A 14,330-nucleotide genomic window follows, 5' to 3' on the forward strand; every position below is an offset into this window, starting at 1 on the left:
AGAACAAATTTCTCTCTAAAGTTAACACTACTGATTTCAGTGAAATTACACTCGGAAAGAAACATGTTTTGCAGTAACAAGTGTCTGAAATAAAAAATGATCGATTCAATCATTGCTAGCAAAGTAAACATTTAAGGGCTTGGTCCAACTCTCATTTAAATCTTTCCATTGTACTCTACAATCAGGATCAATGACATGTTAGGTCATTAATCCAACATTAATGTGCAGGTTAAGTACCATGTGGTGAGGCTTTTCAAGAGCAGGGGTCAGACTGTGATGAAAATGCATTGGACAAAACACAATCAGAGTATTTACTCATTAAATGAGTTCATGCATTTTCCATACAGTTGTTCTAAAGATCTGCTTGGAAGATATTTACATACAGAATCCAAGTAAATCACCTTGTATGGGTTCTTGTGACAAAATCATTACCAAGGTTTCTAATATCTTTGGAATTCAGTTTCCTGTTTCTTTTTCAATTCACATTCCTGGCAGCTAACCTCTATATGCACTGAATATATCATAAAAATAATTTCTGTAGGAGTTGCTTTTTTATTTATATAGCCAACTCTACTTGGCAATCTTATTCACTGGTAACATAATCACCCTTAAAAACTGAGAAATCCAAACACTGGGAAAATATGCAGAGATTTTAATAATGTGGTACATGAAAAAAATCTTCCAAAGCCTTCTGAAATAATATTTATAAAGCTTTCTTCTGATTTAAAGATTGTGATAACTGGCAGTCTAACTAGTTGTGAACACCTCAGAGTTGCCTATGTGGGCTACAAATTTCATGTTACTGGAGACTGGAACAATACGGTGCAAGATGCCAAGTCTTCTCAGGAAAAGAAAAAACGTCTAAAACCCAAATATTTTCAGAGAAAAACACTGAACATATTTTTTCTAATGAGGAGCTGAACAGGTGCAGTAATGTTCAGAATTATAGGAAGCCACTCTGCAAAAATAGAGGCCTGCCACTACTAGACACAGTAAAACAGTGAAAACCATGTCATTGCTACAACAGAAACAGAGGGAGGAAGGAGACCAAGATCAGTTACAGACTGAATGGAAGGCAGAAACAGGTTGTAACGCTGAAGAAATTCAGTATTCAGGATCATTATCAGAATAATAGGCCTTCTGGGAAGTCCATTAAAAATCACGAGGATGGAACGCAGAATTGTGGCAGAAAGTTTGAGAACCACCACTAGGTATTATTCATATTGGAACAAATACTGTGGAAGAGAAGGAAGAATTCAGAAAACTTTACAATTCTAACAAAAGTGGCAGACTTCCAAAACCTCTCAGTACTGCACGCACATTCACAAAGACCCAGGCTGATCCAGAAGATGCATGGTTAACTAAGGGCAAATGAAGATTCAGCTTCTGGAGGCCCTGGACAGTGTTCTGCAGGGAGAACTGTTGGATATAGAAGACAAGAAAAACACTTGATCAGGGAAGATTTAAGTTGTTTGGAATGGCCAAATAGGAGGGTAAGGGAATTAAACCAGGCAGTGGTGGGAGGGAGAGAACGGGCAGGAGGAAAGCTGGGGCACAGAAAGGTAAATGAAGTCACAACAAATCTGTGGCCTGCAAACATTTTTAGAGTCCTTAAGACTAAATCATACAAAAAGAACAGAGTCTGGAAACAGAGCCAGGCATAATTTCCTTGCCATTGCTGGGGCCTTGGGCACTCGTACACCTCGGTCCCTCCTATTCTCTGCCTGTGGCATGTAACAGTCTAGTTTCCTGGGAGCTGTAAAACTTTGGTCTAATTTTGGTTGTTGGGTTTAGTTTTCAGGCACTGGGTAGTGTTGGTGGCCTGTGATATACAGGATGTCAGACTAGATGATCTGGTGGTTCCCTAGCCTTAAACTCTATCACAATGTCAAACAGAGAAAATGTATTAATAAATTAATTAATAAATACAGGACATATGGTGGAAAAGCAAAAGGAACAGGATAGAAGGAAGAATATCATGGGCAGGGAACAGACAAAAAGAAGAGGGGCGGAGGGCGTAGGAAATGACTGAAGAGTGATAGCATTATATGAGAGAAATGAGCAACTTGAGCAGAGGCTATCAAAGAGGAAAGAGATGAAATTAAAACAAAATGGGTTATGTTGAGAAGGGTTAAGAAGCCAAAAAGAAAAAAAAACTGTGTGTGAAGTCAGCTTCCTGTAGGGTATGGGTCATGTAAAGGGAGTAAGCACTAGCCAAGGAAATAGACAAAAATCATTTTTAAAGGGGGGATTTATTTTTAGGGGATTTTAATTTCCTTCATATTCCTGCCTCAGAATCCAGGCAGGTCACGCAGGTGAGCAGGGAGTTCCTGAATAGTTAAGCACAAACACTATTAGCATCAGTAATAAATAAAGGAATGAAACAAGGGTGAAAAGAAAAAAAAACAACCTTAAACCTTGCAAGGACTAATTAGAAGGTCACAGTGTGAGATACTGTAGCACAGGAAACCCGCGGGGGTGGGGTGACCACAACACCATTACAGGTTACAGAACCAATGCAAGCACTAGAAGAGGAAGATGAACAAGCAGATTTCTGTACTTTAAAAGATCAAACTTTGGCAGAACACAGAACCTAACACCCTCTCTGAACTGGCAGCGGTATCGGAGGGTCATACAAAACACACAGGAAGGTTGGAACAAAATTTAAGATAGCACTAGATGAGGACTCAGCAAAAATGCTTTCCTCTCAAGATATAAATATACCAGGAAGATAATTTGTACATGCTGAATGCATAGGGAAGCTATGAATTAAATCCTAAGGAAGAAAGGGTATGCAAAATAAAAGTAAGAGGTCTAAAAATTACCATGGAGGGGGGAGAGGCAGCAAAACTGGAATACAATCGGAAGGCTCAGTCTTGCAAGAAAATCAGTTCGAGGTTAAAATAGAAGGGAACACAGAGTGTGGAATAACTGGAAACGAAACAAATGCTCTGAAAATACACAAGAAAATAGGTCTCTCTAAAGGAGTAAAGGGCACCCCACCCGGTGAGGACAGTGACACCTCAGAAATGCTTAATGACTAGCCTGCAGAGGTAAACACACCATAGATAAAGCAAAGATGAAGGTGACTATTGACCAGACAATAGTGAGGAGAAGACTATTTGTGAACTATGGTCAGGAGGGAACAAAGTGTGAAAGAAAAACAAGCATGAACCCTCCAGGGTTCTAAAGGAATTTAGAAAGGGAACTGCCAAATCCCCAGATACCATTAAATTGCTAAAAACAGAGCACACACACCTGAGGACTGGAGAAAAACTGGTTTAGTGCCAAACTTGGAGAAGCGGGAAAATATGACTGAAGGCAGGTAAATACAGGCCACTATGTTAGACTTCTCTCAGCTAAAAATACTGAATGTTACATGGATGAGCAGGGATCATTAGATAAATGTTAACATTAGCAAGGTGACATAGGCAGAGAGGAGGAGAGGGAATGAAGAAAGATGAGATTAAAACAGTGGATAATCTGCCCTGATTTGATCAAAGCTTGCAAGAGAAGTGGGCCAGAGATAACCCCACACCTCAACTTTCTGACTCACTTCTGTTTAGAACTTTAGGGACATAATAGATAGGATTTTCAAACATGCTCATTGTTGGCCTAACTTTACTCCCTCTGAGTCAATGGTAAAATTCCACTGATTTCACTTGAAAGCAGACCAACATCCAGTGCTTAATTAATTAATTAATAAATAAATAAATAAATAAATAAATAAATAAATAAATACCCACCCACTCAAGGCTAGTACCATCTGAAGCCTTCCATTTGCCAGGCCTCCCATGAAATAACACACGCAGTTCTGGGTATTGAGTGCGAAAACTATACCCACCTTTTGGAAGTAATACAGACAACAGGAAATGATTGAGGGAGTGGAAGCAAGGTCACACAAGGAATGATTTTGTGACTTTAACATAGTCAGCTAAGGAAAAGACAGCTAGAAAGGGGAATTAAATATATGGAGATATACCTATCTCACAGAACTGGAAGGGACCCTGAGAGGTCATCAAGTCCAGCCCTCTCTCCTTACTAGCAGGGCCAAGTACTGATTTTGCCCCAGATCCCTAAGTGCCTTTTTAAAAATCTACTCAATAATTCATTGACGAATTATGAAAAGTAAAAAAAAAGCCATGCAACTGAAGTGTAACGTTATAATTAAAATCATTCAAAGGACGCTTTTTAAAAGAACATTAAAAATCTCCACTAGTTTGCCCCTCCCTGTTTCTTTATGTGCAGTATACCACTTTATTTTGCATAGTGATTAATCTCTAATGAAAATAGCGAGGAATCTTTTTTCATTAATCATTACCTTTAAAAAAAATCACTGCATCAATTTCTCTTTAGTAACAAATCGGCCCTTAGAACCAAGAACTAATGGAAAAACATGACAGTAGCGGAATTAACTTGTAACTCAATGTATAGACACTAGGGGCCCAATCTGAGGGCTTTAGGCTCTGTCTCCTGCTGACATCACTGTCATGTGCATGCCATGCAAGTAGTATCCCTGCCTCCATACGCTCACTCATTCTGTCATTCTCTTTTTATTTATACTTGCTTTGAGTCAAAGTGACTCCCAGCACGGAGTGTGGGACAGGAAAAACTCACTGACTTGTAGAAGCTCATATGGTTCAGATGCAGCACGCCAGCAATCTCACTGGGCGTGGGCAGTTACAATTTAAATGTCAACACTGTTTATAACTATTTCATCTCTGATCATTTTAGCAGAAATATCCAGCACTGAGGGTGGTGACCAAGGGAACTGGAAACTTTGTACAAGTAGAGGACGGGGACACAAGGCCAAAATGCCCCTCCCTCTCTGCGACCAGCTGCTCTGGCGGTGAGCCAGTTGCCCTCTCTTCTGGAGCTACAGCAGACCCTGGTGGGTAAAAGGTGTAATTTCAGTGCCTCCCCAGCAGAATATATGCTGCAGGCGTGAAAAATAATTTCCAGGGAACATTAATTCTTCCCCCTTCCAGTTCTGCTGTTGGTGACAGTGTTGAACTGAAAATTGGTTAACGGGGGAGAGGGGTATTAATGTGTTGGTGTAGTTTACTATCATGATGGCAGCTGGAGACTGGTGTTAAGTCAGGCATAAATGTTGGCTTAATTTAGGATGCCATTGTTTTTTGGCATGTGTGTTGTGGTGTGGAAATACACTCAAGTGTTTTTATGCAGGATAAAGTACAGGAGCTGAACATTTTTCTGTACTGCCATTCTGATCTACTTAAACTGCAACTTTCCGTGCATCTGAAATGTACATCTATATTATTTTGTTGAGTGCATAGGCTTCATATATAATGCTATGGGACACCCTACTGAAATTCATATGTGCAAGAAAGGAACTTTCATTTTAATTATGTGAATTTATACAATTAGAAGGTTATTGTAAAGTACTGTAGTTTAGATCTAAAATTCAAAGAGGTGCGGGCAGAGAAAGTGAGTTTTACAGAAGTTATTGTTACAGAAACATTTGATAATAAACATTTCCCTGAAGTGTATGCAACCCAAGACCTACAACTTCCTGTTAATGCATGGAAGCCAGAAAATGAATTTAACTATAAACAAAAGGGAAACTGACAGGCCTCCCCCTTTCATTGCTCAAACTGAGGGCATATCCATATGGGAAGTTATACCAGTATAAGGTAAGGCATAAATTTAAACCGCTATAGATATACCTATATAAATCCCTAGGTAGGAACTCTTATCCTGATATGAGTGCCATTTTTTATTTAGCTTACGTTGCTTTGGAAACAGTTTTAGCTAAAGTGGAATAAGAATGTTTAAGAGTGTCATTATATAATGCCGCATCTATAACTTTCTCTCCATGCATCTGAAGAAGTGAGGTTTTTTACCCTCAAAAGCTTATGCCCAAATATTAGTCTGTTAGTCTTTAAGGTGCCACCGGACTGACTCCTTGTTGTTTTAGTGTCTACACAGGCAGTTAAACCACTATAGTTATACCAGTATAACTTCCTATGTGGATGAGCCCTGAGTGGGGTGCAAAAAGTGAACAAGAAGCATAACTGACAATTAGATTATAAAATTGTTTATTAAATTTATCTCTATTTAAAGAAAACACAGGTAATGTCTGTATTATTTTATAAAGTTCTGGATTTTAACTGGACAACATCCTTCAAATTTCAGCCTTAGTACTGCAAATTTGAGAGAGAGAATAATATCATTCCATTTTTTGTAGGTAAATTCCAGTAAATTGCTTACAGCCAGAACATCCGCTTTAAAATAACTTTACGCATTCTCTGCTGTTGGTCTGTATGGAGGGTAATCATTCATGTTTCCCCTCTGTTTAGAAGTTAAAAGACCTATTGTAATAAATCTTACAAAATCTTTCTAGACGTGAGTCCAAGTGGGGAACAGAGGCCATGAGCTCACATTACAAGCTGTGGAATGCAACATCCTAGGGAGAAAAATTTAAGTTACCAGAAGTCCTTCAAGGACCCAAAGATTAAAAAAGAAATGTTTTGTAGCTCTTATCTTTTCTAGTTATATAAAATAGAATGTAAATATTTAAAATGTGGGATGAAGAGGAGTGCTTAGAAATCAAAACAATTTAACACAAAAGAGAAGCAGCAAACTGCAAGGGCAGAATTTAAAATTTCTGTAGCGTTTGTTTCAATAAGATTACACACCACTGTAACACTGTGGTTTGATTCTTTATCCTCCCCTCCTTATTTTCCCCCTCCCACTGGAAACCTGACCTTCAACTTCCATTCTATTAACATTTATTTTACCACATGGGACAATATGATCCTCAGGCAAAACAGTCTACTAGAGCCCAAGACTAGTTTTTCTTTAACAAATGCCATTGTAATCCATACATTTAATTTCTTTTGCGATTAACTGCAAAATGGAGTTTTTCTTCGAGATGTGTTGGTCATATCCATTCCAATTAGGTGTGCGCGTGCCACGTGCACAGTCATCAACCAACATGTCAGAGATGATGCAGCTTTCAGCAGAGCAATGCTCCACTCAGCAATTCCATAACTCCGACCCCACCACCTAGTAAGCCTTAGGAGTAACCAAATTGGAATCAATATGAGCAATCGCTCAAAGAACCGTTATTCACCTTCTCGTAACTGTTGTTCTTGTCCATTCACCTAAATGGAATCAATATAAGCAATCACTCGAAGAACAGTTATTCACATTCTCGTAACCGTTGTTCTTGTCCATTCTTGTCCATTGGAATGGATATGAGCAACACATCTCGAAGAAAAACACAGTTACAAGAAGGTGAGTAAACATTCTTTTTCTACCTCCATTTTCTCCAGTCACTCTTTCTGCTGAAGGTAACCAACAAGAATCCGACAAAGTGGGTATTCACCCATGAAAGCTCATGCTCCAATACGTTTGTTAGTCTATAAGGTGCCACAGAACTCTTTGCCGCTTCAACAAGCACTGTTTGGTTAGCAAGAAAGGGATATTTCTTCTGCCTAAATGGGCCCCTGCACCATTGTGATTGATACTGGTCTTTGCCACAACAAGTGTGGTAATGTGCATGTATCACCTGGAACTCATCTGTTTTTTCCAGCAATTTTTGTCACATTGCTGCCTTGCTCCCTGTTTTGTCCTGCCTTTGATGATTGCTCCCTCCACCAGCTTCAGGATTTCAAAATCCTTCCTCCTTATCTGTCCCGGGTAGCATCCTCCCATCCCAGGTACCAGCTCCTCCTTACCACCTCTAACAGTCTTCTCATACAAGCCCAGATCCCAGCTTTTCTCCACACTGGGTCTGGCAACTTCCCCAAGAAATACTCGCTCAACCCCTGCCAGCTACTCTTGATCCCCTTTGGTAGCTCCACTTATAGTTTCAGTCTTCCTTCCAGGGCAGGGAAAGCAACAGATGACAAGGAGTGGATTCCACTTTCCAGACTTGGGTTTTCTAGTTCATTAACACTGGAGACTGCCTATCAGTCATTTCAGACACTCACAGAAAAGTTGTCTAATCTTCCCCTGCTCCAGCCATAACACTGCTACTAAAATCTTTTGCCCCTCTTCTGTTACCAATGCGTTATTGCCAGGCAGATCCTGTACTGACTGACTACCTTGGCCTTCAAGGCACTGCTCAGTTCTGCCCCACCTATATCCCTACTCTCATTTCCTCCTATGCCTACCATGGTCTAAGCTCCTCCCAAGACTCCCTCCTGGGAGCCCCTTTTGGATCCTTCTCAGACTCATCGTTGTGCCTTCTTCCTAGCCACTTCCCTGTGCGCTAAATGATCACCCTTTCTCTGTTCACGCTCTTTCATACATGCTGCCCCCCACAGAGCCTTCCAAAGACAATCCACCAACACAAACACAACATGTTCAGAGACATAAAAACCTATGATGCTTTGAGTTCAGGCCATCCTCTGGTTATCTGGTATATTTCTTGGGCAAATCCACCACTGGTGTACCACCAATGAATGAATTTTTTCTATTAAATAATGTAGCCCTATGTATTGACTGTCTAATTCAGGCTGAAAGATCCTTGGGTGGGAACGTGTTCTCCTCAACTGTGTTGATTATATAAAGCCTAGATTGAGACATTGCTATTATACCTGAGTAAAGGAGGTACAGAGCTACATTGCTCCAAAAACAAAACCCTGAGAAGCAATTGCAACTCAAAGTCACAATTTTTCCCCTGGTTTCCCCCCTTATTTCTGGGGAAAGGAAATACTTTGGCACAGCCCTTTACAGCAGAATCCTTTCTCTTGCATCAACCCAGCTCCACTGACTGATATATACTGGGGATGGATGAAGCCAGAGACCCTGCCCACTCCCTGAGCCCACCCCACTCACTGACTCTCCTCCTAATGCTCAGAGTGGTGATCTGGGCTGAGGGGCAGGAGCTGGAGCACTCAGACCTATTGTCTGGATCACCAAAGGACAAGTGACAATCTTGCCCTCAATGAATAAAATTTGTTTGTAAAGATGTTTCAGCCTTTGCCCAACTGCGCAACAAAAGTGGTTTAATTGATAAATAAATCCCACATTTTGTAGAGAATTTATCCTTTAAGCAGATTACACTGTTTTAGTACCTCCTCTCCTCCCAACACAACAATAATGCAGCTCCCAACGTTCAGTTCAGAGAAATGCAAAGGACCTCACAAAACTAGAAAAACCTTGTTGTTTTTGTGGATCCAGACTAACATGGCTACCCCTTGATACCTCACAAATGAGTGAGGCCAAAAGACAAAGGGCCTGTCTACACTTGAAAAGCTACAGTGGCACAGCTGCAGTGGTTCAGCATACACATTCATTACAGTGATGAGAGGTGTTCTCCCATCATTTTAGGTAATCCACCTCCCCGGGAGGCAGTAGCTAAATCAATGGAAGAATTCTTCTGTCAACCTAGTACTGTCTACACTGGGGATTAGGTCGGCTTCACAATATCACTCAGGGGGTGTGGATTTTTTACACTCCTGAGTGACGAAGCTGGGTTGACTTAACTTTTGAGTGTAGAAAGGATGTCCTAATTTCAGGTGCAATCAACTGACTGCCTTCAGAATCTCCTGATTTTTGTAGCTGCCATTCTAGCACGTCTGATCAGAACTTTTTGTAACTTGAGGCAGGAGACAGCACAAATGAAGAGTCATCCTGTCTGTTTGTATAGTCAACAAAGTCACCCTGCAAATCTCCCTCATCATCATCTGCAATTGAGGCCCCCATTGTGCTAGGCACTGCACACGCATGTAGGAAGAGATAGCAAGATTTGGGGGCAGGCACTGTGTATAAATAGATAAGACTGACAGAGTGGGAAGAAGAACAGAGGCACAGAGAGGTGAAGTGACTTGCCTCATGTCACGCAGCAGAGTGGCAGAGTCGGGACCAAACCCCAAGGCTGAGTGCTTGGTAGATAAATAATTGAAAGGGGCCTCAGAATAAACTGCAGTAAATTGGGGGTGTTGGAGATGGAATCAGAAAGCAAGGCCAAACAAACATCAGGAGAATAACAATCTGGGTCACCCCCATAATTGGTTCATTTCCTTGTTTGCTGGAGTGACTAAATGCACAGCTGTCACTCTAGTGCCATCTAATTTACAAAAGTAGCAGAAATACTCCATCTGCTATCCATCTTCAGGATAAACCACAGTGATTAGCCCAGTAGAGAGAAAGAAACTGGTGTTACATACAGAAGGAAGATCAACACAACTATCATTCTTTGCACCTCATATTCCATGAGATGGGAAATACATTTATAGATAACACATGGCACTGAATGAGCTCACTTGTCTGTCAATATAATGTAGAGTTCAAGTCAAACTCCTTGCTTTGAATTCGTATTTGCTCAATGGTTCATGAGAAATAAACAATGATTATTTTCAATTGAACAAACCAGGCAGAATTTGAGTAAAGCATCCTGCTATGAAAATTGGAACACGCCTCTTCAATTAGCAGCCTGTCACTTACACTAGCTCCGCTGAAGTAACAAAATTAGTCTTAAAATGAGTTTGTTTGTTTTTTTATTGCAGGCAATTGACAGGACTGTCTCTGGATCTGAGAAATGGATAATCTTTGTGAAATGTTACACTAACAAAATCTGGAGGCCAATTCAGTACAATTAGCCTGTCTGTTTTTAACATCTGTCAGGCCATCACGGTCAAGCAAGTCTTGTCCCAAATGCAAATCCAAGCAGTAAGTGGGTTGTCCTTTGATAAGTTCTGCCAGGGTCTGAGACAAATGAATCCTCCTTCAAACTGTGGGGCAGTAGTGGATGCAGCTGCATCATAGAACCCCCGGAGCCATGGTAGTCAGTCACTGAGACTCTAGTAGCCCTGTTACGTAAGCTGAGGAAAATAGACACTTTTGATGTTCCACGGACCTTGTCCCTACCTTTCCCTCAGCCCAGCACCATCTTGAACTCACCCTGAGTGCGTGTAAAAGAAGGCACTGTAATTTGCAGTGAGTAAAATGGTGCATATCTCCTGCAAGGGCCCCTGGCATTATGGCCCCTCTACTCAGCAGAACTGCCTCAGGATAGGGCCTTCCACACCCACAAATGGTAGGGAGAAATGGGGAAGGATTTGCAGTTTGTTACTCCATATACAACCCACTTTCACACCTTTGCCAAATTGTTCCTTGCAGCCCCATCTCCATACCTCCTGTGGGAATTAGGAAATAATTTGCACCAACGTAAGCTGCTATTTTACTCTCATCCTACGTATGCTTATTAGCCTTGCGGCATTCTAGGGGAGCAAAGACTAAACATTCTGCAGTCATGGCTGCTGCCCGAGACAAAAGGTTCTCTGTATGCGGGTGTGTGATTAAGTGAGTAAGCCACACTGCAGCGGCACCAGTATGCCGTTATTTATGACATTAATATCAGGCACGACTAGCAGGGGGACTGTTCATCAGGAGAAAGCAAGGGAGGTAATTGCACTGTGAAATGCAACAGAACACGGCAGGTTTGTTAGAAATGCCTCATATGAAATTTTCCTGAATGAGTTACTATCACATGATTTCAAAAATTAAGTGGGTTTCCTCAGCATTCACTCTGAAAACAAAGGCCCAGTTCCTGCAAGGTGCTGAGTGCCCTCAACTCCAACAGAGGCTAGAAGGTGACAGTCACTCAGCTATTGCAGGAGGCAGGCAGAATCTGCAGGCTGGGAAAGGAGAAAACCAGAACACAGTATAGGGAAAGCCTCTTATGGTGACATGAATATTCTCACAAAATAATTTTAAGCAGAGCTTTGACACAGTCACAGTTGCAACTGGCACATTTCAGTGCACTGAAACAATTTAGGACATCCATTCTACTTTACTGGATCGTTTGTTATGAGTCAATAAATGATTTAGTCACAGAGGTCACGTGACTTTACCGGACCTCCTGACTTCAGCTTTAGCTATCAGCAGTGGGGACGGAGCCGTAGCTATGCACTCCCCCCACACACACACACCCCTTGCAGCTTCAGCCAGGGCTGGGGCTGTGTGCCCCGCCCCATAGCTTCAGATGGGGTCGGAGCCACTGCTGTGTGCCCCTGCCCCACAGCTTTGGCTGGGACTATTCCCACACACACACTCCCCGTAGCTGCAGAAGGGACTGGAGCCATGGCTGTCAGGCCCCCGCATTGGACTCCACCTGTCATTCCTTCCCCCCCCCCCAGCCTTCTCTCCCCCATTATTTTTAGTAAAAGTCACGGACAGGTCACCGCGCCCACAAATTTGTGTTTATTGCCCGTCACCCGTCCGTGACTTTTACTAAAAATAACCGAGACAAAATCTACTTTTAGTTGAAAGCCAGTCCCACTGTATTTCAATCATTTGTGAGTGAATACCATGATGTTAAGCACGTTTTACTGCCTGCTTGATCAACAATGCCGACTGAAAGGCTGGCTAGGGCGAACTACATCCCGTTTCCCAGTAGCTGTACGAAGGGCTTTGCTTGACATGATGAAGTGAGAAGCGTCTCATGCTCCCGCACAGCAGTGACGACAATTGAACGGTTACTGCCAAGAGAACTTCACACTGTACGGAGCCAAGTGCTAACTGGCTGACCTAAGACAGCGTGCTGACAGGCACTAGCTCCCAGGCTTCCTCCGTCATGTATGGTAATGAAACACACTCAAAAAACATAAATCATGGAAGGCCAAGTCGGAAAAGTCCCATCAGATCATCACACTGCCACTGCAGGATCTAGTCCCTAAATATGCTTATGGGCTGACGAACATGTTATTGTCTGACCAGGGAAAATATCTAGTAATCCAGTATTACCATACATTACCTAGAACTGTACATAGTTATCTGTGACAAGTCCACACAGCGATCTTTGTAGCTCGCCTGGCATCCTAATTTCCTGCCTACTTCTTCCTGCTGCTGGTCTTTCTTCCAGCTTTCCATAGTTACTCAAATTCCAGTTCCATTACTGCTACTAATCCCACACCTGCCCACTGCCAACATCCCTCATCCATTCCAGCCACAATGCTACTTCCCTCCTGCTCCCTCTACTACCCTCACTTCCTTCCTTTCTTCTCTCCACCAACGGAATGTTTTCAGTGGGGCCACTGGATTTATTCCAGTCAACAGCGTTGCCAGGCCAATAATGTGCGTGACAAAATGGTGAATTATCCCCTGAAGCATTTAACTTCAATCCCATAGGACATATAGTATTAATTTAGATTTGTCATTAACTACCTCATTCCCTGAATTGCAACCACAGAATGCTGTACCACACATGTGAACTCTAGTGAACCAGATTTACAGTTAACTGGTTTGTACCCTGTATTGCACCAAAGGAAGGAAGAGGTGTTAATTGGAAATAAAATAGATAATACCTGGGTGCTGACTAAATTACTGGAGTACATTCTAGAAAAAGTTTAGATCATATAAAGCCAAAGTTACGATGAACTGAACCATCATGACAATGAAAATAAGCACTGAAAGAGCACGGCAAGGTGTTACTCAGGGATTTAAGGTTTGCAACAGGCAAAAATGCTTATTACTGTACATTATATTATTTTAGAAAAGTATGTGATTGAAGATTGTGTTTTCATGTAAATGCACAATTATTATTATTATTTTTATTATTAGGGCTGTCAAGCAATTAAAAAATTAATTGCATGATTTAAAAAGTTAATTACAATTAATCATGCTGTTAAACAATAGAATACCATTCCTTTTAAATATTTTTGGATGTTTACTACATTTTTAAATATATTAATTTGAATTACAACACAGAATACAAAGTTACAGTGCTCACTTTATTTTTCATTACAAATATTTGCACTGTAAAAAACAAAAGAAATAGTATTTTTCTATTCACCTCATATGAGTACTGTAGTGCAATCTCTTTATCCTGAAAGTTGAGCTTACAAATGTAGAATAATGTACAAAAAAAATGCATTCAAAACAAAACAATGTAAAACTTTAGAGCCTGCAAGTCCACTCAGTTCTACTTTTTGGTCAGCCAATCACTCAGACAAACAAGGTTGGTTACAATTTGCAGGAGATAATGCTGCCTACTTCTTCTTTACAACGTCACCTGAAAGTGAGATGGGTTTAGGATGACCAGATATCCCAATTTTATAGGGACAGTCCCAATTTTTAGGTCTTTTTCTTATATAGGCTCCTATTACCTCCCACCCCGTCCCAATTTTTCACACTTGCTGTCTGGTCACCGTAGATAGATGCTGCTTGATAACGATCCAAAGCAGTGCGGACTGATGCATGTTCATTTTCATCATCCGAGCCAGATGTCACCAGCAGAAAGTTGATTTTCTTTTTTGGTGGTTTGGGTTCTATAGTTTCCGCATCAGAGCGCTGTTCTTTTAAGGCTTCTGAAAGCATGCTCTACACCTCATCCCTCTCAGATTTTAGAAGGCACT

The 14,330-nt window shown here is 41.3% G+C and overlaps 1 protein-coding gene across 1 annotated transcript in view; it reads right to left on the reverse strand.

Annotated features, from left to right (window-relative positions):
• Positions 1-14,330, reverse strand: part of LOC115646181 (unconventional myosin-X-like) — a 157,202-nt gene that overhangs the window by 50,426 nt on the left and 92,446 nt on the right. The window lies entirely within an intron of this gene.

Source organism: Gopherus evgoodei, chromosome 2, assembly GCF_007399415.2.
Source record: "Gopherus evgoodei ecotype Sinaloan lineage chromosome 2, rGopEvg1_v1.p, whole genome shotgun sequence".
In the NCBI taxonomy this organism is placed as follows: domain Eukaryota; kingdom Metazoa; phylum Chordata; order Testudines; family Testudinidae; genus Gopherus; species Gopherus evgoodei.